Below are 20,876 nucleotides of genomic sequence, written 5' to 3'. Positions count from 1 at the left end.
GATCAAAAGGCAGAAAGATAATACAAACAGGGCATTTAGTTTTTAGTTCCCTCCAGCTGGGCCATTTTGGTCTTTACCAAAGCCACAGCTCCTGCCAAGCTACACTATCCAGCAACTACAACTGCGATCATTGGGTGACAGTAATTTCTCCTTCCTCTTTCCCCTTCAGGCCTAGAGGAGGCAAGATGTCTTCTGTTGCAAGCCCCAGAGTGCTTCGCCAATTCTTGTTGGTCATCTGTAATTTTGCCCACAGTTTTTAACAGTTTCTTAACTAAACTCTCTTAAATTACTCATTCGAGGTTAACATCTCTTTTTAGGATACAATCTGATACACAAAATATCCAAATGTTAGTATTTGAATGAAAGTTTTCTTTTCAGATTCAATGAGATAACAGTCCTGCTTTATTGACCATGGTTAAACCATCTGAGATAGCTGAGATAATTATTTGGCTCTGGGGTTGATTTCAACAGGAATGAAGTATAGAATGGGGGTAAAAGCATGGACCCCAAAGCCCCTGACTGACACATCAAAAGCACAGGCAAAATTTTACTATTTTTATTTATATTTCACTCAATAAAAGGCTAAATGTTTTTAATGTCCGTAATTATCCAGGGATAAAATAGCATCCTTTGGAGATAATGCATACGTTTTTGTTGGAAATGTTCAAGCAGAGGCCCAATGAACATCATCAAGGCTTTCTGAGGAATAGTGCCATATTTGGTAGAATTTGAACTTCATTTGTTCTCAGGTATCTTCTTGTTCTGTTTTTATTGTTTTAAGGGACTATTTGCATGTCTTTCTAGAACAGGTTACTAAAATGTCAGGAAATGCCTGTAATAATCCTAATCATGGCATGATATAAATTGAGCCTTTTGAGAATAAAAATCCAATTCTAAAGGAACACATTTGCAAATTTAGAGATAGTGTAATACCTATTTTTAGTACCCTTTTTTATTTTTTCAAAACAAGTAAGTTATAGCACACTTTATTGAAAAATAATAAAGGTCACAAGGTAGAAGATACTTGAAACTTTGCAAGTATTATGGGAGAAAAGAGAAAAGAAACTCATATTTTCGTTTCACTAGTACAAAGTCAGTAACTTCATATATCATTTTAATGTATTTATCAGATTAAAAGTAATTTAATATAATTTGTATTTTAATTATATGTAGTTCTTCTTTTCTTTAAAATATGAACTTACTTGATCTTTTATCAACTCTTAAAATTTATATGCCAAATCTAAGAAACATAGAATACAATATATGTTTTGAACAAGTATTTTTCTAACTTAATGATTTAGGAAGGAAATGTGCCTTCTCCTGCTGTCAAAACCAGCATTCTTTTTCTAGGTTTATGCAGTGAACCTATGCAAGAATCCAATATCACCTAAATCACTTGGGCATGCTGCCATCAAGTTGAAAATCGTATTTTACACAATGGTGCTTTCTTTCAAAAAACAAGAAAACAATAAATTTTTATATTATGGGGAGAGTCTTAAGAAACACTATCAATGAAAGAAGTCAGGGTCTGTTCTAGCTGCAGTTGTAAAACTTATCAGCATCTTAACCATTCCAAATGTCCAAAATCAAGAACAGGTATACAGCTTTCCTTTTGGAGACAGGTTGAAATTTCTCACTGGGTGATTCCCTTTGCTTTCATTAAATGCATCTCTGATATCTCTGGAATTGCAACCTTTTTAAACTAAAGTATCTTTGTTCATTATTTAACTCTGAGTCCCTGAAAAGACAGTCTCATGTGATATGTTCTCTGTAGGTGCTAATTTATGATTGGCGTTTTGATGGAGAGCTGTCAGATGGCCTTCTTTCTCCCCTCCTCTTCTACGTTGATTTATTGGTAGGAGGAAGCTGCAATTGCAGTGGCAACTTTTTCCATTTAGACTTCACAGATATAGTGTACACCATTTCCAATGATTAAACAGAATGCAGCTGACAGACAGGATTTCATTACTGAATCATAGAGAGGAGATGACACACTTTTTAATGGCATTATTTTTTTCTTTCTTGGATATTTAAGTCACAAGTGAGTACAATTTTGGCAGCTCCATTCTTATCCCCATTTGGACATATAAAAATCTTCCAATTTGGCACCCTAAGTGCCAAATATTGAATGGCAGCTTTAGTTTCAGAGTGATGGATGATCAAAATGAGAGGCCCATTATAAGTCAAGTGCATTCTGAGAGATATGGAAGGAAAGCTTCAAGTACTTGCTCAAAGTCTACCTGATACTTACTGGAATAAATATTGTCTTTAATGACTTTTTACAGAAGAAAATAGATCAGACATATTTTAACACACAGATAAGCAGGGTAGGATTGACAATAGATCTTATGTCAACCCCAACCCCTATTCTTCAGTCTATTTTTGTTTCTGCTTAAGTGCTTTTAGCCACTGGCAGAGCTAACAAATGTTTTGACCCAAGATGGAGAAATGCAGAATTTAGTAGTACATGTCTATGGCATTCAACTGATTTGACTCAAGTCAAGTTAATGGAATATGATCTAAGATCATGAGAATTGAATTCGACGAAAGTGATCCCTGGGTTTCCGTTGATGGCTGGAGTGTCATTGCTCAGCAGACCTATACAACGAGATTTGATATATCTAACTTTAAGGGGCTGTTCTTGAAAAACAACCTGTTATCTTTAACCAGCTGCAGCTTCCAAATGATTTTCTTAGACAGCTATTTTTCCAGATTGATTCCACAAGTAGGCCTTCTTATTTTTTATATCAAGATAGGAATAGTAAAAGGCCACTGACAAAAGTTTTAATGCAAAAATTTCAGAAATTATAATTCATCAATACAATTACACTGAACCTCCCGAAGCATCTGCTATGGGCAAATTGTCTGCTATGTACTGAAATGAAAGATAACAATTTGAACTGGATAAACAGCTTCTTTACTCAAGGAGAAAGTTAATAATGTAGTATTAAAAACAATAAGATGCATAATAAAGGTATAACCCACAAACTATATTATCCCACAGGAAAAAAAAGTGGTTTTCACATATCCACAAACCAACTCTCCCAAACTCACCCCTTTCTGTGAGGGTCAGAGAAAATTTCACAAACAAAAGAGCCTTGGCCTAAGCCCAAAGATATAAGAACATGTAGGTTCACAAAGGTAATTTTAATTTATGTAAAGGTAACCAAGTTGCAGTGATTAACTGGAATACTTTAATAGTAATATGCATGAATATGGGTTTTTATAAGAAAAATTTTCCCACATCAGTCCATCCAGAGATGCACACAAATATTGCAGCTATTTCCTTACAAGAGCTTAGTCATATAAGAAGATAGTAAACAAAGTTTTGTCCTTTCTAGACTATCTTAAGCCAAATAATATAATCAGATTTAGTTGCAGTGGTATTTATAATTTCAAGCCTAGTTTTCAAAAAGATAAGTAAATGGCCGAACAATATTTTCAGTGAAAAATGGGATTTGGGTTCACGTTTTTAGGTCACATATAATTACAACAAAAACAAAATCTATGACTCAAAATTAACTCATATATTTTCCATATTATATGTGGTTCATAAAAAGTGAGTTATTCTGAGACATACTAGGATTCTGTCTGGGAGGGAATGAAGCCACAGACAATCACAAGCATGGCTTAGCTGTAAGGCATTTTTGGTCTTTTATTGCCCAGTTAAGCTATTGCAGCCGAGAGATACTATGTACAAAGAAGTTTAACTTAGAACCAACTTGATGGTTAGGAAGAGGTCTTTACACAAATACCCCTGTGCCTATTTTCATGTTAGCTTTGTTAGACTGAACACTTGTACAATACTGAGAACAGAACTAACCAGAGATGCTTAGCACCAGTCAGTTCACATGTAAATAGGCACTGACCCAATAAGTTTAAATGCAGAGATGATGCCTCAGCAGATAATCACATTGTATCACCCCGTAGAGCTAGGATTTAATAAATTAGTCCTATGTCAATCCTACTACTAAAAAGACTGTTTAGACTTGAAGCTGGCATTGACCTCAAATTGAGAGTAAGGAGAGCTTAAAGAAGTTGCCCAAACTCCACTCCAAGATGGAGTGGGAGGACTGGGTTGAAGATATTAAGGCACAGAACAGAATGAGGCCCAATACTTGGCTCTTAATATTAAAAAAAAACTAGATCTAAATTAAAGTCAAATGCTAAATAATTTGTGTGAAGGAGAATTAGCTTACATAGCATTTGTTTTGAAACTGCTTCCAAGACTTCCCCTCACTGGATAAAACTATTCAAATACGGATAAATGGATAAGTTTTGGAAATGAAATATTAGACCCAGATATGTATAGGAAGAATAACTTCAAAGAAGCTTTATTGGGTTCCATGCCAAAGTTAGATGAGAGAAAGATGGCTCATGGGACATTCAGGAGTCCCATTGTGAGGATAAGGTTATATCATAACAGAGGAGGCTGAGAAGCATCAGTTAGAAGAGGACTGTCAGCAGTGAACTCACCAATACGGAGTAATTATCCTCAAAGACCAGATTAATGCCAGACACTCTCTCCATCACCATGAGCCTGCATTGGGCCAAATGCCACATCCTGAGTAAATAATATGGACAGGAGAGAAATCCTGAATGGGATTGTTTTTAACTGAAATGCCCAATAAATAATGCAAATGACTGAGTTCTCCCAGAAGTTAGTATTTGACATACAAATTGAGGTTTATGAAAAAAAGTTTTATGTTTTGCATACCTTAGTTAGCATGGAATGCGTATCTCCTTTCTTGGCCTTTTGCTGGGATTCCTGACCCATACAGACTCAAAGAGAAAATGCCATTCATTACTCAGCAGCACTTCTGCCAATCAGATAAATCCAAGTTTCTGTATTTTGATTAAGGATAACTGAATCTATAAACACCCACTGGAGGTATTAAATGTTTATTTATATCCACTTATATGAATTAAACACATATTCACATCCACTTATATTCCCATGAGTATCAGGTACTACAGTTAGCATCATTTTTGTTTCAAGGGTTGATTTCACTTTTTGTCTATTTTAGAAATTATTTTCAAGGTTTTTGTTTTGCAATGATACACTTTTTCATTTCCAATTAATTCAATACTATGACTCAGCTCAACCTATCTAAGAATCTCCTGTGTGCAAGTTGTCTGATAGCATTTAATATGTGCTAGAGTTTATGCAAGGCACTAAAGATCAAAAGATAAAAGCTTTCCTCCTTAAGGGACTTCCATTCTAAAATGTGCTTCTTTCCTAATAGAAGCACTGTAAATTACAAGAGAGTCAATGGATAGAGAGGTGGGAAGAGGGAGTGATTATAAGGGCCTCTCTATTATGGAACAATAGGCAAAGGTTTACTAGGTCTTGTCTTTTCTCTGCTTCCACTAATCAAGTAACTGGCGTTCTTCCCTGGGTCTGTTGCTTTTTGAGTATTTTCTGTATTCTCGAAACAATTCAACTTGAGACATCTTCTTGAATGCCCCAGTAACTTATGAATGATGTGAGAGTAATATACATATAAGGTAGCCAAAGATTAACCAATTTATTATAAGTTAACAAATTAACTGTGGTTGAAAGAATTTTTGAATTTTTAATAAAAAAATCCATGAATTATGATACTGGCTTGATTCCTCGTAAACCAAATGTGATGGGTAGATATCTAAAGATGGCACCTGCTAGATTCCCATCCCCTAGTTATTAAGTGAGACATTCATCTAAGCACTACAGTAAATAAATATTTGCTGAGGTTATTAAAGTACCAATAGAACTGAACCTTAAGATACAAAGATTTACTTTGTAGGCCTGACCCAATCAAGTGAGCCCATTAAAAGCAAAGAGTTTTATCTGGCTGGTGGCAACAGAGGAAATCAGAGATATTTGAAGCACGAGAAGCATTCAGCCATGTAATTGTTAACTTCAAAAATGGGGGAGTCTATATGCCAATAAATGTAGCAGCTCGAGGAGTTGAGAGCTGCTCTGAGCTGACAGCTAGCAAGAAAACAAAGACCTCAGGCGACAACTGCAAAACACTGAATTCTGTCAACGATTTGAATAAGCTTAGAAGTGGATTCTCCATCAGAGCGTTACAGTTAAGACACATACCAGCAAATACCTTGATATCAGAAGCAGATTATCCACCCATATCATGCCAGGCTCTGACCTACAGAACTTAGAGTTAATAAATAGATGTTGTTTTATGCCAATAAGTTTGTGGAAATTTGTTATGCAACAGTAGAAAACTAATACATCAAGCAACTTTATTCAATTAAATTAGAAGTTCTGGAAGTCAGTTTCATCCTCTACCAATTACTAATGGAAGTAATTATAATACATGTAGGTATTTTTCTGATACTTGAATAAGTTGAAGGAAAATGCTTCTTGAACAGTAAAATCTAATGCAAAGGTTATTGTCATTATTAATAGAACATCAACAGATTATATACTATTGTATTTATAATCCAGTTTTGGATAAGCCTGCTGCTAATTTTCCCACCGCATAGTCCTATATTCCATTCTATCCTTGTTCTGGGGTCTTTAATGCAATCCTGTAAAATTCCCATATGTCTCCTGTAGCCTTCCAATTAGAGTTTCTATTTCTTTAAGTTCATAACAAGTATGTATGTTAAACATTTTAATATCCTTTCTGTTTCCTTTAAAAAAATTGCATCGCATTTTTCTCCATCTATATTTCTACTCATGTAGTTAACCACACAGTCTTGGTAACAGACATCTTTAACAGACGGATTCAGCTTATTCAGCCATAAATAAATCAATTTACCCCTGAGAATTTCCATATTTCTGCCATGAAATGGGGCCGGTTCCCCTTATATCTCCACTTAGAAACCGACCATGCTCACAGCTGATTTGTAGAGCTTTCCCCCACGATTGGACATTCAAACTCTTCAAGAGTCTCTGGATGAGAGAGGGATGTCGATTATCTGTTATAGGAAATACTATACTTGAATGTAATTGGAATATTGGGTCTCTTGCCTTTGTGTAAAAAGTCCAACATTTGGTAACCTTAGAATTGTTATTATTCTGGCATTATTATATAAATATTATATTACACTTTTTCCTCACAAAACAGCATATGAGTTGTATTATTGGAAATATTTACTCAATCTGTCTTAGTATAAAATTGGAAAACTGGGAAGTTGTAGACATATGGATACAACTATGTTCATATTGAGCCAAAAGTGTTGATCTTGCTTCTTGAAATGAAATGAAACTATTCTCTATGAGGATCCCATTCAGGATAGCTACTTGACTTTACTCATGTTTAACAAATGTTTTTATTAGTATCCGTTATTTCTAACAGACTAATTTCCCTTAATCCAAAAAAATTATTTGAAATCATGTTTCTGAATTTATATCCCAAATATGAATAATATATCCATTTATAAATTATGCACCAGAAATATCCTCTAGAGAATGAGAAAAAATGTTGGACCTTTTGTAATTCTCTGCTTAAATAAAGCTTGCATCTGTAACATTAAATTGTTTCTAAGTGAGAACAAAAATAACTGAGTGCTTTTAGAATGTTAAATTTTAGGCAAAATATTCATATCTATTCCCAAAAGTACCTCTATATTTTCAGAAGCTTTGTCTGAGGAGATGGAGACCTATTTTCAAAAACTCTGTGACCCATAGGGCTGTTAGTTCTTTCAAAGATTGTAAAGTTATACCACAAAGAAGCAGAAACATATCAAGAATGCATAGACAGCTGCCTTGCACTATTTGCCAATTACTGTGTCTGAGATTGCAGTCTGGCCTTCATGTACAGCTATGCTGTGCTTGATATTATCTTTGATAGTGTGACAGTTTTGAAAAAGTTGGCTTAATAGTCAATTAAATTTCCAACTGTGAAAACTCATTGATTTGACTAACTTATATTATACCATCCAGCTTATTCCCTGATTTATTTCAGTTTCTCATTGATTAACAATCATTAATTCCATATATTATTAAATTCCCTCTTGCCGCAGACTCAATTTTCAAATTTGGAGGAGTCTAACTAACCCACAAAACCTAGGACTCAGGATCCTATCAGTTGATATTTAATGGTAGTACATGATTATGATGTGAAAAATGTGAAAAAAAGAGAAAGTAGTAGAAACAGTCCTCTTTTAACATTTAGGTAGTTCAGTGGAGAAAAGGATATAGTAACCATTTCTTGAACATTGTAACACAGTATGTCTTTTGTGTGACTGAAACTCCATAGTGATTTGTACTTTTTAGGATTATTTTTACTAGTTGCTTCTATCTTGTGGTTTTTTGTTGCTGTTTATACAGATGAAGCAAAGCATATGCAAATATATTCAAAATATCAATTGCTGATGACCCTGAAATTATGAAAGGCAATGCTACATTTGATTTTTCAAATATTTCAGCTGCACTGACTGCTGGGGATGAATGCAGGAGAAATATTAGCTCAAAAGTTCTCCAATTACTGTCCATATTTCCTACTATTTAAAATGTAAATGGTAGATTAATTACATCTATTATAAGAGAGAAGAAGGGTGTCTGTTATCTCTTTGTGTTGTCCCTTCATAGCTGAGTGGCTGCTTACATTTTATTTTGAAAGAAGGAAGCACTTTCCACACCACAGAATATTTCTCTGATAAAGGGAAATCACATATAATAAAACATCAAGAAGCACTCCCTTTGACCATGGCTGATACCACGTAGAATATATCAACCGTAGGTGATTTCATAGACTGCATTTCATTTCACTTGTTTGTTAAAAGTTCGTTGTCTGTCAGGTAAAGTACAAATTCTCTTTATGACATTAAAGGTCTAGTCACAAGATAGTCCAACCTATCATAGTTCTTTTTCCAGGATTTTATCAGCCACTTACTCCCTTCTCTGACCCATCATTTTCTTGCTATCCACCAAAAGCCTCATTTACTCTGCACCCCATCCCCCATGCCTTTGTTGATAGTGTTCTTTTTATCTGTAGAGTCTTTTCTACCTGTCATTCCCTGTTTCTTCATGTAATGATCTTAAATCACTATTTCAAGATCAATTTAAATGCCACTACTTATCTGAAGCCTTATTTAATTTCTCAAGGCAGAATTTCTTCGGTGACCACATCTTTTCTACAGACATCCATCATGATAGTGATTTTGCATTATATACAGTTGCCCATTTTTTTTCTGGCTGATTCATTAGATTAGAGTATCCGTTAGGCCAAAGACTATGTTTTATTTTTCTTTTGTACTTATCAATATTGGTTAGTGTTCAAATAAATCCATTCTAACAACAAGACAGGAGACCTATAGGTACAATTGAATGAATACGATAGGAGTTTATTTGTCTCACAAAAACATAGTTCAGCTGGCCAGGAGGCTGTCCTCTGTAAAGTCATTAAAGGACTCAGGATTTTCCCACTGGATTTTCTCAGGGAATGGTGGCCCCATCTTCACTACTATCTGCAGAATGGAAAAAGAGGCAGTGCTGGGAAAATAGATTTAGTTTTAAAGAGATGACCAAGAAGTTGTACACAATTTGGACACAATATTTATGCTTACATCTGTTGGTTTAAATTCAATCTCAGGGCAGTACTTACTTAAATACCTAGCTGCAAAACAGTCTAGGAAATGTCTCTATCTTGGGTGGTCAGATGCCAAACACAATTTTAATGGCGGCAGGAACAGGGAAAGGGGTGCTGTATTTCACTCCTAAAAAGAAAATAAGGATAATGGATATAGGGAAATGATTAACAGTGTCTCCCATTGTACATATATAGAAAATTTGGAACAGATCAAGGGGCTAATGAACAGCATTGAATGAGGGAATCAATGAAATGTATATAGAAATTGGCACAAAAAGGAAATCATATTTTCTAGGTATTTAGAGAACTGTTAACACAGGAGCAGACTGCAGTTCTATTGCTTAGAGTTTTCAGTATTTTAGTTGAACACAATTATTATTATGATCCATTACACTGGGACTCATGTTTATCACCAAAACCTAATTGGTGCACAATAAGATCTCTCAAAACCAAAAGTGTTAGTAAAAGTAATTGTATCTGGTTTTAAAATTATGTAACACTTCATAGCATTGTAGGCATTTTGTGGTTGGCATTTTGAATGCCATTGTAATTAACTTCAGTGGAAACTTAGAAACTGAGAATTTCATAGACAAATTGAAGGTAAGCAACACTGCAAAAATTTAGAGCTTTCTGAACATGAACTAATAAGCAAATAATTTAGTTCCTTCTGATAATAAAGCAGTAGTGTATAATATTAATTACGCATTAATTGTACTTTTTGGTTATAATTACCTAAGCATTTATAAACCTACTGTAGTTTATAATAGAAATAGCAAGATTTTTATCATCATTTGATAATCCTTTAAAATATTTCACTTTTCTGTTTTAATAGGACTGAATGGGTAAATATGGTTAATTAATAACATTTATTCCTGAAATGATTTTTTAATTAAATAAGAATCAAAACACAAATTTACCTATGATTTAGAATACCTGTAAACACTAGATGGAGCTCTATTACTAATGCCAATACTAATACTAATGTATAACATATGTGCGTGTGTGCATGGGTGTGTGTGCACACACACACATAGGAAGGAAGCTACCTTACAATTTTTTTTTTTTTTTTTTTTTTTTTTTTACGGAGTCTTGCTCTGTCCCCCAGGCTGGAATGCAGTGGTTCAATCTCGGCTCACTGCAACCTTGGTCTCCCAGGTTCAAGTGATTCTCCGGCCTCAGCCTCCTGAGTAGCTGGGGCTACAGGCGTATGCCACCACAGCTGGCTAATATTTTTTGTATTTTTGGTAAAGACTGGATATCATCATGTTGGCCAGGATGGCCTCGATCTCCTGACCTCATGATCCAGTTGCCTCGGCCTCCCAAAGTGCTGGGATTACAGGCATGAGCCACCGCGCTCAGACTCTACAGATACTTTTAAAGTCAAAATGCAAATATAGAATCTTGGTATTAAGCAGCATTGTCATCTAAGCACCATTTCTTGTTATGATTACATTAACAACTATCTAAAGCTATTTTTTCTAACCACTCCCACCTGCTTCAACCTCATGATTGCTTATGTGTCACAACACAAGAATATACAAGTAAGAAAAATTAACTTTTCTTCAAATCCCTGATTTTGTTGTTCAAATGACCTGTGTACTTTTATGACAGAGCAGGGGAATTTAAGATGACCTAAAACACCATGGTACATTTGACCCTTGAACAACACAGGTCTGGACTACATGCATCCACTTATGAGTGGATATTTTTTTTTCAGTAAATATATTGGAAACTTGTTTTGGAGATTTGTAACAACTTGAAAAAAATTACAGATGAATTGTGTAGCCTAGAAATACTGAAAAAAATAGTTATGTCATGAATGCATAAAACATGTGTAGATACTAGTCTGTAATATTATTTACCATCATTAAATATACATAAATCTATTATAGTTAAAATTTATAAAAACTTATGCACACAAACACTTACAGACCATACATGGTGCTATTTCAGTCCAAAGAAATATAAAGATGCACTGTTAAATCATAACTGCATAAAATTAGCTTTAATACATGCTATACTATTGTACTAACTTTGTAGCCACCTTCTGTTGCTATTGTGGTGAGTTCAAGTGTTGAATCTGGTTAAAACATTTTGTGAAGGTAATTCTCTTCATGTTTATAGTTCCTCTCTTAAGTAAAATGCGCATCACAGTAAAAGTGATCCCTCAGGGTTCTCACATATTTTTTATAGTGTTTAGTGCAATATGGTAAACTGCCAACAACAGGATGAGACCCATATGAAATGCCAGTCATGATGCTGGATGTATCCCCAAGAAACAGAGATAAATCATGACATTACAAGAAAAAACTGAATTCCTTGACATGTACCATAAAGTGAGGTCTGAAGCTGAGGTTTTTCACTGTTTCAGGTTAAAACATACCAAGCCTAAATCAAAAAAGACCCTGCATTGCCAAGACAATCCTAAGCCAAAAGAACAAAGCTGGAGGCATCATGCTACCTGACTTCAAACTATACTACAAGGCTGCAGTAACCAACACAGTATGGTACTGGTACCAAAACAGAGATATAGACCAATGGAACAGAACAGAGCCCTCAGAAATAATATCACACATCTACAGCCATCTGATCTTTGACAAACCTGAGAAAAACAAGAAATGGGGAAAGGATTCCCTATTTAATAAATAGTGCTTGGAAAATTGGCTAGCCATAAGTAGAAAGCTGAAACTGGAGCCTTTCCTTACTCCTTATATGAAAATTAATTCAAGATGGATTAGAGACTTAAATATTAGACCTAAAACCATAAAATCTCTAGAATAAAACCTAGGTAATATCATTCAGGACATAGGCATGGGCAAGGATTTCATGTCTAAAACACCAAAAGCAACGGCAACAAAAGCCAAAATTGACAAATGGGATCTAATTAAACTAAAGAGCTTCTGCACAGCAAAAGAAACTACCATTAGAGTAAACAGGCAACCTACAGAATGGGAGAAAATTTTTGCAATCTACTCATCTTTATAGGTTCTGCATAGGACTAATATGCAGAACCTATAAAGAACTCAATCAAATTTACAAGAAGAAAACAAACAACCCCATCAAAAAGTGAGCAAAGGATATGAGCAGACACTTCTCAAAAGAAGACATTCATACAGCCAACAGACACATGAAAAAATGCTCATCATCACTTGCTATCAGAGAAATGCAAATCAAAACTACAATGAGATAACATCTCACACCAGTTAGGATAGCAATCATTAAAAAATTAGGAAACAACAGGTGCTGGAGAGGATGTGGAGAAATAGGAACACTTCTACACTGTTGGTGGGACTGTAAATTAGTTCAATCATTGTGGAAAACAGTGTGGCGTTTCCTCGAGGATCTAGAACTAGAAATACCATTTGACCCAGCCATCCCATTACTGGGGATATACCCAAAGGATTATAAATCATGCTACTATAAAGACACATGCACACGTATGTTTATTGCAGCACTATTAACAATAGCAAAGACTTGGAATCAACCCAAATGTCCATCAGTGACAGACTGGATTAAGAAAATGTGGCACATACATACCATGGAATACTATGCAGCCATAAAAAAGGATGAGTTCATATCCTTTGTAGGGACATGGATGCAGCTGGAGACCATCATTCTCAGCAAACTATTGCAAGAACAGAAAACCAAATACTGCATGTTCTTACTCATAGGTGGGAATTGAACAATGAGATCACTTGGACACAGGAAGGGGTGCATCACACACCGGGTTGTATTGTGGGGAGGGGGTAGGGAGAACCGATAGCATTAGGAGATATACCTAATGTAAAGACGAGTTAATGGGTGCAGCACACCAACATGGCACATGTATACATATGTAACAAACCTGCACTTTTTGCACATGTACCCTAGAACTTAAAGTATAATAAAAAAAGAAAAAAAAAAAAGAAAATTTGTGAAACCATCATCGTAGCTTCTGCCAGCAGGCATGATAACCTTGCAATTTTTGCCAAATGCCTTTCATCTCATAGTGGAAAATACAGCTTTCACATGAGGGCAAAATTGCTATAAGAAAGGCATACCTAACAATGCTAATATATTTGAAAAAAAGCAAAGTCATTATATGACAACTGAAAGCAAAACAACCATGAAATATCTAATGCTAGAGAATTTAATGGCAGTAAAGGATGATTTGATAATTTTAGAAAGAGGTTAGGTTAAAAAAATTTAAGAATACAGAAGAGGCTTCTGCAGGCCAAAAGTATGAAAACAATTTCTCACATACCATAAAGAAAATCATCAAGGAGAAAGGATATCTGTGTAAAAAGTTTTTTAACCAAGACAAATGTGCACTATTCTGGAAAAATATGTTATGAATGATATTTATTAGTAAGAAATTGAAGCAAGCACCAGAATTTTAGGCAGGAAGAGATAGGCTAACTCTACTGTTTTTTGCAAATGGAATTGGGTTTATAATCAGGATTGGTCTTATCTATAAAGCTGTAAAACTTGGAGCTTTGAAGGGAAAAGACAAACACCAGCTGCTAGTTTTTCAGTTGTGCAAAAGGATATCGGGACAATGAAAATTATTTTTCTGGGTTGATTCAAATGATGCTTTGTCCCTGAAGTCAAGAAGAAGCTTACTAGTAAGGAACTGGCTTTTAAAGTCCTTTTGATATTGGACAATGACCCTGTAACCCAGAATCTCATGAGTTCAAAATGGTCTACTTGCTCCAAAACACTATGTCTCTAATTTGTTCAGGGTCTTGAGACCTGATCATAAAGACCTTTAAGGCTTATTGCACACAACCTTAATTGAAAGAATTGTCAATGTTATGGAAGAGAACCCCAAAAGAGAGAGTACCATGAAAGTCTGGCGGAATTACACCATGGATGTCATTGATGTTACAAAAAATGCTGTGAAAGGCATTAAACTCCAAATAATAAATTCCTGCTGGAGAAAATTGTGTCCAGAAGTTGTACATGACTTCATAAGATTTATGACAAATCCAATAAGGAAAATCATGAAAGAGATTGTGGATATGGCAAAAAGGGGGGCAAGTGAAGCATTTTGAGATATGGATCTTGAAAAAATTCAAGACCTAACAGACACCACAGCAGAGCAATTAACAAAAGTTGATTTGATGGAGATGAGTCCTTCCGAACCAGTGTCAGATGATGAAGAAAGAGCTGTAGAAGAAATAGTGCTGGAAAACAGATTGATATTAGATAATTTGCCAGAAGGATTCTGATAATTCAAAATTACTCTTGATTTTTTTTATTATAATGTGGACCCTTTTATGATGTGGGCACTGAAACTAAAGCAAATGATGGAATTAAGGATTGGTATTTTAAATAAATTTAAAAGAAGATAATTAGACATATTTTAAAGGAAAATTACACCAAGTTTCTCTGCCTCTCCTTTCACTCCCTCCATCTTTTCTGCCTCTGTCACCCCTGAGGCAGCAAGAACAATACCTCCACTTCCTCCTCCTCTTCTGTTTACTCATGCTAAGATGATGAGGATGTATATATATATATATATTCCCTCACTTATGATTTTCTTAATAATATTTTCTTTTCTCTAGCTTACTTTATTGTACGAATACAGGGTATAATACATATTAAGTAGTCTTTAATCAGTCATACATGGTATCAGTAAGGTTTCTGGTTAATAGTAGGCTATTAGTAGCTACGGTTTTTGAAAGTTAAAAGTTAGAAGTGGATTTTTTTTACTGCAAATGGGGTTGGCACTCTTAACTCTTGCATTGCTCAGGAATCAACTGTGCATACAAAGTAAATATTTTGATTTATATACAAAGATGTCAATTAAATAGGCAAAATACTTATATATTTTGTCACCCAAGATACAGTTTAAAACTAACCAGTGAACTCCAATATTAAACAACAAAAAATTCCAGAATGAAAAGTTAATGCCCCGAGTCCCTCCACCCTTACCCCATGGTATAATAATTAACATTAAAATTTTTTAGCATAACATAAAAAATTATTTGAATGATCCTGAACAAAATGTATTTTCTCTGATGTTTTCCTTTGTTATTTCCTCTAGGTATGCCTCATCTACCTTATCAAGTCGAAGAACTGTGGGACAATTTTGGTTGTGGATTGTACTGTGTATTGACTATCCAAATAAATAAGACGTTTCCTTGGGTTGTCATCCTATATCCAATTTTCTCTTTCTGTGTTTGTGTTTATCAGGGTTCTCCAGAGAGACAGAACCAACATAAAGGATAAATTAAATAGACAGATAGCTAGCTAGATAGCTAGCTAGATAGCTAGCTAGCTAGATAGATAGATGACATGAGACTTATTAGGTGAATTGGCTCACATAGTTATGGAGGTTGAGAAGTCCCATGATAGGCTGTCAGCAAGCAGAAGAACCTGGAACCCAGCAGCATGGCTGATCAAGTCTGAAAGTTTCAGGATCAGCTAAAACGAATTTGCCTTTCTCCTGAGTTTTTATTCTCTCCATGCCCTCCCATATTAAAGAGTAGAACTTGCGCATTCAGTCCACCAACTCACACACCAATCTTCTGCTGAAGCACCCTCACGAACACATCCATAAATAAAGCTTTACCAACTCTCTAGGTATCACTTAATTTAGTCAAATTCAGATAAGAATAAACTTCATGAGGAGTAGTTCTAAAAAAATGATTGTTACTTAAAGTATAAAAGAAATAAAGGAAAATATGAGAAATGCGTATTTGACAGATTTTGGGTGTGTATGCGATTTTTAACAAAGTTTTATAATAACATAACATGATATTTTTCAATTCTTGTTTGACGATATGATTATAAAGAAAATTGTTCTTAAAAATGAGTGTTAATAGTTCTGGTAAACAAAGCAACAACAAGAACAAACTATAAGATCAAGGAAAGGATGAAAATCATTATTATAGTATATTTAGAAAAATGTAAAAATAAATTCATTCTATAAAATCATAGAAAATACAGAACATCAATAGCTTTATTATTAAGAAAAAAACAAAAAATAGTAACTCATCCTTCAAATTCAAAAAAGTCAGAAAAAGATGTTCTACACTGCTATCCTTTAGGAAAATGCAAATTAAAACCACAGTAAGATACTGCTGTACACCTACAAGAATGGCTAAAATGAAAAACACTGATGACACCAAATGCTGGGCAAGGAAGCAGAAAAACTGGATTTCTCATACATTGCTGATGTGAGTGTAAAATGGTACAACCACTGTGAAAAACAGTTCAGCAGTTTCTTTAGAACTAAACGTAAAATTGTATAGAACCCAGCAATTGCACTCCCGGACATTTACCTAGAGGTATGCAAACTTATTTTCACATGAAAACCTGTGCACGAATGTTTATATAGCTGTGTTTTAATCATGATAGCCAAAAACTGTCAACAACCTAGATGTCCTTCACCAAGTGAGTGTCTAAACAAATCATGGTACACCCATATCAAGAAATACTACTTGGTGATTAAAAAAAGAATAAACTTATAAACACAGCAGCCTGAATGAATCTCCAGGATAGTATCTTGAGAGAAAAAAAAAAAAAAAGCCAATCTCCAAAAGTTATATACTGTATGGTTCCATTTATGTAATATTCTTGAATTGACAAAATAACAGAAATGGAAGATTAGTGGTTGTCAGGGGTTTAGGGTTACGAAGTTGTGGGGGAATAGAGGCAGCTATATAAGAACACAGTGAAGCTTCCTTGTGGGGAGGAAATGTACCTCGACTGTATCAATGTCAATATCCTGGTTGTGATATTGTCCTACAAATTTGAAAGATGTTACCACTAGAAGAAAACTGGGTAAAGGGCATGCAATATCTCTCTGTATTATTTATTACAACTGCATGTGAACCAACAGTTATCTAAATATTTAAAAATTCAATTAAAATGAAGAAAAATCAAAACCCGACTGATCTAAGGAAAGCAACATTCATCAAATATGAGGGTAGTGATAGATTTGAAAACATAAAAATAAAACAAAGAATCCAGGTTCTGTTTTATACACACACACACACACACACAGAGAGATAGAGAGAGAGAGAGAGAGAGAGAGAGAGAGAGAGAGAGAGAGATAACAAAGCCCTATGCATCAAATTGAAAAGAAAAAATATAGAATAAAAATAAAGTAAAAAATAGTGGCTGTAATTGCTCAGTCTGAGTTGGTGCGACAAGTCAGTTGTTAACTCTGGGCTCCCACCCTCTCCCATCAGGAGAGGCTGCTTTCAAAATTAACCTACTTTTGCATCAGTGGCTGCTATATCACAGATCCTAGAAGATTGCCTGATTTATGATACATTTATATGTTAATGGGCCTACAAACTAATCTATTGAATGTTTATTATTTGGTTGGAAGGTACTAAGATACACACTTTACTTACACACTTTCATATAATTTTCTCAACAACTACATTCATCTGTTGATGTTATTAACATCAACCTCATTTTCCTATTAAAAGAAACAGAGTGGAAAAGATTAACGAATGTCATGAATGCCCAAGGTCAAAAGACTAGTATATGATTTGTAGCTAAGATAATCTGACTGCTAAATCTACCTCCTCTAGAATATCTTATTTATATGGAATACCTTCACACAACTTTCAACTAAGATGGGCATGTAAGAGACAGAAAGAGGGAGAACATCTGCTTTTATATATTTGTAGAGATTTAGGAAAGCTTTTGGTATAAATTTAATAATATGTCAATTTTACTATAATTAATTCTCTTTTTAATATTATATTCATGTCAATCATATCCTCCTGTATGCAAAAATCACTATTATTAATTTGTGGAGATATTTCAAGAGCATTGAAGGTAGAGAGCAGTATGAGGTATTGTTGTTATTCTAATATTTATTATTTAGAATGTTCTCATATTTTGAAGATAAGTTCCAGTCATTAATTATTCCCTGTCATGTTGCCTTGGTTACAATTACTCATAGTAACTGAAGCTGTTGGATGTTGCAAGCTGCAAATGAAGAGTATTGGGTCAGATTACCACTGAGTTACATAAAATGAAAATCTAGTCATCTTCCTGTTTAAAGCTTTCTAAATTCTCCTAAAATATCTTATTAGAAACATATTGCATAAGTAAAATATATATTTGAGTAATTTCCTTATTAAAAATTTCAGTTCAAAATGGTGCCATGTATTCTATGCTAGAGTATCTTGCCTTTTATAAATTCAGCCTCTTATTTAAATACTTTACACGGTACATGTGTTTAAAATGAGTTTCAATTAGTGTATAATTGCTTAGTAAGTAAGTATTCAGAAAACAGAGTATAAGAAGCAAATATACCACATCATTCCACCATACATAACCTGGATATGCAATGCTAGCAAATTATACCTAGCTTGGAGAATAAGTTTCGTTTTGTATTTTCTCCCTCAAGGATGTGGGCTACAAACCATTTTAAAATCCCTAATGTCTATTGAAAAATTATGCATGTATGCCCAGAGGAAATGTAATTAAAGAAAAAAAAAAAACTATGAAAACACTGTTCATTTTTATATATGTTGAGAAACTTTAACTTTTGTTATTTTTTTTCCTCTTAAGTCCTCTTATCCAAAGAAATGCAAAACAGTTGGTTTACACGTGTTAGTTAGATCTGTCTCCAATCACCAGCATTATAAGGAGCATTATAAAACAATGTTCTATCCCCATTGTTTTCATGAAATTATTTTTACTCTATAGCTAGAATACTTTTTTGTGTTTGCGCCACTGCTCACCTCTCATTTAGTAATGATAGTACCACATAATCTACCTCATAAATTTGTTATAAAAATGAAATAATCGTGAAAACTATTTTACACAAAATTTTAATTGTTTCTCAGTAGGAATTCATAGTACACATACACTATAAGAATATAATCTGAAAACATGCTTCAGAAAATTTTAGATATCAGGATAGAAAGATTTAATATCATAAGAGCTCAATCAAGGCTGCTGGATAAAAATTGTGGAAAAGATATTTGAATTGAAAATCCTATTATGTGGATACCCAATTGTACAGCCATATGGAAATGGAGGGGCATCATTTCCACATCTTATTTTAGAGGTGAGCCTCTGGGTACTTGAACAGAGAACTGACTTGTAGCAGAATGCTGACCAGGCTTTGTTTTGTTCTGAGTCTGATCAGTGGTTTGTGAAAAGATTATTGTCCAAAGTCCATCCAACATGTTTCTTGTGAACCCTAACCAAAAACATACATTCACTGATAAAAAAGTCCACTTATTCAAAGTCAAGAGTCATGGTAAAATTATCAAAAAATGCCAGCAAATGGACTATGGAAGATTATGGTACAATATGTGCATCCTTAGATTTGAGGGCAAGGAAGGGAGTTGTTGACTGTCTTTACCTCCTGTAGAAGCTCTGACAATGGAAACTAGTTTTGAAATTTTGCTAAAGGTAGTAAGATTTCAGCACTTTGCATCTGGGTATGCCATTAGAGTTGCTATCTCAATCATGCACACTACATGCTGTAGTATTCTGTCTTAGTCTGTTTTCTGTTACTATAAAAGAATACCACAGACTGGATAACTTATAAGTAAATTTACTTGGCTCATGATTTGGGAGACCGGGAAGTCCAAGAACATGGCACCAGCATCTGGTGAAAGTCTTCTTACTGCATCTTAACATGGCAAAAGGATATCACACGGTAAGAGGAAAAAGTGTGTTTGTCACCTCAGGTCTCTTCTTCTTTTTATAAAGCCCCAAGTCGCATTATGAGTGCCCCATCCCAATGACCTTATCTAATTCTAATTACCTCTCAAAGGCTGAAATTCCAATCAACATATTAATGTAGGGATTAAGTTTCCAGCACATAAAATTTGGGAGTCACATTCAAACCATAACATTCCACTCTTGACCCCCCAAATTAATCTCCTTCTCGTGTGCAAAATACATTAATCCATCCCAACAGCCCCAGTCTTAACTCAATCCAGCAGCAGCTCAAAGTCCAAAGTACAGAGTTTCATCTAAATCAGTTATGGGTGTGCTTAAGGCATGATTAATCCTGAGGAAAATTTTCTTCAGCTATCAACCTGTGAAATCAAAACAAGTTACATACTTTACAAAATACAATGATGCGGCAGGCATAGGATAGACATTTCCATTTCAAAAGAGGGAAGGAGGCTAGAAGAAAGGGGTAACTGATCCCAGGTAAGATCAAAACGAAACAGGGAGCACACATTAAGTTGAAAAACTAAAGAATAATCTTCGCTCTATGTGCCACCTCTCAGATACACGGAGGTGAAAGTTGTGTTCCCAAGTCCTTGGGCAGCCTGACACATGGCTTTACTCAGCTCAACCCACACTTCAGTTCTCCCAGTCTGGCACTGCACACTGGTAGCTCTGCAGTTCTGAGGTCCC

General features: G+C 34.7%; 1 long non-coding RNA gene across 6 annotated transcripts in view; it reads left to right on the top strand.

Annotated features, from left to right (window-relative positions):
- LOC107127201 (uncharacterized) overlaps window positions 1–16,217 on the top strand; it is a 513,156-nt gene extending 496,939 nt beyond the window's left edge. For all 6 annotated transcript variants that reach the window (XR_012418768.1, XR_010577715.2, XR_010577711.2 and 3 more), the window contains one exon: window positions 15,568–16,217. This is a non-coding gene — a long non-coding RNA (uncharacterized lncRNA). The remainder of the gene's footprint in view (window positions 1–15,567) is intronic.
- The last annotated feature ends 4,659 nt before the right edge of the window (window positions 16,218–20,876 follow it).

This window comes from Macaca fascicularis, chromosome 1 (assembly GCF_037993035.2).
Source record: "Macaca fascicularis isolate 582-1 chromosome 1, T2T-MFA8v1.1".
In the NCBI taxonomy this organism is placed as follows: Eukaryota; Metazoa; Chordata; class Mammalia; order Primates; family Cercopithecidae; genus Macaca; species Macaca fascicularis.
The sequence above is the reverse complement of the archived record's forward strand: the minus strand, read 5'-3'. Positions and strand labels throughout refer to the sequence as shown.